Source organism: Ambystoma mexicanum, unplaced genomic scaffold (assembly GCF_040938575.1).
Source record: "Ambystoma mexicanum isolate Mex_15411 unplaced genomic scaffold, UKY_AmexF1_1 Mex_scaf93, whole genome shotgun sequence".
Lineage (NCBI taxonomy): Eukaryota > Metazoa > Chordata > Amphibia > Caudata > Ambystomatidae > Ambystoma > Ambystoma mexicanum.
Window position 1 is genome coordinate 826,332 of NW_027182514.1, and position 3,921 is coordinate 830,252.

Below are 3,921 nucleotides of genomic sequence, written 5' to 3' on the forward strand. Positions count from 1 at the left end.
ACTGCTCCGAATGCCTTGGCTGCATATCATACTCATTCTGGGAAAGATTTAGGGCGAAAATTCTTCTATTAAAGGAAGAAATCGCATGGCTTGGGCGCTACGGCATGGAGCTCAGGAGAAACACGACCGCATGGCGTGTTGCCTAGCCACGCCCCCAATACACATTTCTTGTTGTGAGTGTCTGGAGGGAGGAGAATGGCCTGAATGCACTGTGAGCCTGATTGGCTGCCTGCCTGCATGAATGCCCTTCTGAATGATTGGTTGCCTGAGTGTGACCCAGCAGAGTGAAGGAGAGACCAAACAGTATATCTGGGGACCTCTCAGTTATGGAAATTGTTCAGAAGCTGAAGTCGAAACTGATGTTTGATCTCGAAAGCCGAGCCCAAAGAAGAAGGTTGACTGCTGTGACCTTTGACGCAATCTGAAAGCTGCCGTACCGTCGAGAACTGATCTGTGAGATGACCTGGCTAGGTGACCTCTTCCCAAGCAACGAGGGACCATTGTGCACCACCTAACCTTCGCTGAAGCACCATGGAAGTCAGCCTCCAAAAGACTGTCATCCGGAGAGGGGGACCACTGAGGAGAACGAAGAGATGCACCGGACAGCCGTCCACTGTCATCGACCAGGGTTCGCAGGTTTGCTATAACCACTGGAGGCCTGTCGAAGCTGTGCAGAACAGAAGCGGGAACCGCTTGACGCCGAGCCGCCGATAACCGGAGCCGCAACGCTCCATTGATTAAGAAACTTTGAATTCGAGAACGCTCACGCCAGCACCGCTGACCGCTTTGTCCCGCCGGAGAAAGTCAAGGCCGCTGATGCGCTGAGGAGCATCCGCCGGTGGGTTTCTTGTGACTCAAAGACCACAGAGACGCCGACGACTCGATGCCCTTGCTGGCCCAAAGTTCTTCATAGACTCTTTTGCGGCAATGAACCATCGTCGTCGAGGTGCACCGCATGCCTCGTCTTCGAAGGACCTCCACGACCGATCATCGACGAGCACCGCCAGGACCGGAGCTGCTGACTCAATGCTGCTATTCACCATTTCTTCAAGGGGTCTTCATTATCCGTGGCTCCTGCCTTAAAGGGAGCCGCTCAAGAAGGATCCACCGACGACCCAACGTCGAACTCTGCAGTTCGAGGTACATTGGGGTGGTAGAACTAGTTAGAAGGAAATAAGACTCATATAAACAATATATGGACTGGGCTTGTATGATATCTTTATTTACAGGTTGCCTAGGTGGGGGGGGGGTGTGCCCACACAGAACTGTGTCTTGGGTAGGGGCCAGTATTCACATATTGTTAAACAAACCTGCTTTCCTCCTATGTTGTTAGGCAGAATCATTTGCAGTACCCTTTGGGAACACCCCACACAATTAAGACTACAAGTGACAGTACAAATTCACCTTTGGTACAAGCCTGTACTACACAGTAAAGTGGTAACGATGGCTGAGCAGCTAGACTTATCTCAAGATTAAAGTGAGCAGTACCAAAAATTACACAAAGGACAGCAATTACTATGGTTCAAACAAACACTGACTCAAGGTTTCTGAGTAAAAAAATATACATTTATTTACACATCAGTTATAAAACATTTTACTATTATCAAGCAGTTAAAAAATCACAATCTTAATACACTACGCCACTCCCAATAGATTCTGGACAAGTTAAGCTTAAAATGAAGTGTGAGCAAAATGGCACTCCAGTAATTTAAAAGGGAGGGAAAGACAAAGTTAGACAAAAGTTGAGCAGCACCAACAAGTGAGTAAGCAGGGCAATCTAGAAAATGTAACTACAGTGAGGAAATCAAATCAAGAGGCCTGGGCCAAAGTCACACGGACCAAAGTCTTTGCAGAGGATCATACAGTTCAGGGTAGTTCGCGGTTAAGTCTTTGACAAGAGTTCAGAACGAAGTTGGTCGGACGAAAAGAATACAGAAGGACAAGCCCTCGTATTGGCAAAAGATTTCAAACACTTTTACCGCGGTTGGACGGAATGAACGACCGGATTTAAACAGTACCTTAAATGGAGAAGAAGACTGTAGCTGAGGCGGACGTTCCTGGCAGGTACTGCAGGCTCACGGTTCCTGAAGCGACTGTCGGACTGACATGAAGTAGGAAGACTGGAGGGTCCTGCACTGCCCAGGGAACAAACCAGCAGCAGATCAAAGCAACAAATAAAGGTGCGCTCCTTAAAACCCAAGCAGGGTCCGTGCCTCCTGGCTATCCGGTTCACTGTAGCTGTGCACAGCAAATTCAACCAGAGGGGGGAGGCCTGGCTTGCAGTTTGGCAAACTGGTTGTTCCCACCAGCTCAAGGGGAGAAGATTCCTTGCAGATCTTCCCTGTCGTCGAAGTTTGGAGATTCGGACCCGCAGAGGGCTTCACCGGGAGGTTCAGTCGTGGTAGAGGTCCTCTTCTGTCAGCTTTTCTTCAGTTCTCTCGATCCATTGGCGACTCTGCCTTCTCAGTCCCAGAGACCTGCTTTTTATACAGTTTTCCCCCATTCACACAGCCTGGCTGTCAATCACGCAGCATGGTGGCTGTCCTGGCGGGACAGTCACCACAGCCAATCACACAGAGTGCAAGGAGACCCTGTGGAGGGAGTCTCCAACCCCTCCCTCACATCCTGTCCCCCTCAGACATTCAGGTGCCTAAGGAGGGCTTCTGTGCAGAAGCCCACGAAAGGTCGGCGAACAAAGGAACCAAACCTGGTTTGGTGCACAGAGTAAAACACGAGAAAGACTTTTACAAAAATCAATGGAAAATAAACCCAGCTGGAACCAAATAAAAGTAAATATGGTCCAGCGGGTTTAAGTTCAAGTCTACTAAGATAGCCTAAAACAATACCAAGGCTATTTAAAATAACCGCGGTAGGACAAATAGGGTAGATACCACTGCCACCAGCCAAATCTTAATGAAAAGGGAACAAAATAATATTCTATGAGAAACAGACAAAAAGGGATAACTATTAACCCTTTCCAGAATTCTATGTAAGATAGTTTGTACTGGGTCTGTGGATTTAATAAGACTAATAAAGTCAATGGCAACTTTAGATGTTCTGGGAGACAGTAGTCAGTCCCAGAAAATGGAGTTTAGTGTGGGAAGTCTGAAAAAATCAACCCTGTGTCACTGCACTGAAGGTGCTGTGTAACACACAGTAAAAAGATGATGCCTATGGAGTAGGTGAGGCTCCACAGTCTATGAACACAAAAATGTTAAACACACACACAGCAAAACACATGTAAGAGTGGGAAAAAAGGCACACACTCTTACCAGGTGAAAAAAAGAAATCCTAGAAATTCAGCAAAGCTGCTGAGGGACTCAGTAGGTAAGGGAAATTAGCCATTCTGGAGAATTCTCCCTAACCCCCGGGGGTTGGGGGGGCCCACACAGAACTGTGTCTTGGGTAGGAGCCAGTATTCTGCATATTGTTTAACAAACCTGCTTTCCTCCTATGTCTATTGTTGGTTCACTTTATTAACTTATTTGTGTGAGTACAGTTGATGCATTTTAATGGAATCAAAGAGTACTTGTGGGACCACGTAGAAACTGTATATAACTAACATAGTATGTGGACATTCCTTTGTGGGTGCTTGGGGACTACACTGTACTTAAGAACCAGCCTGCATCACCTCCTGAGAGCTTAACCCTTGATTGCTCGCCCAAAATCATCAAATAGAGAATCTTGGCTGGGGTGCTCTGTGCCTCTACTCTGCCATATAGTTAGCAGGAGTACAGATACCCCCCTCCAGTCTTTACAAGCGCCGCATAGGAGTTTGCAAACTTTGTTAGTTCCTTGATAAAGGAATCTCCGAAGAGCTTACCCTTTGCGGTCGACGCTGAATCTGATTTTGCTAGTTCGCTTAATTTCAGATCTATCTTCACAAGAAGAGATCTTCTTTCTCTGTGGTAATCGCGTGAT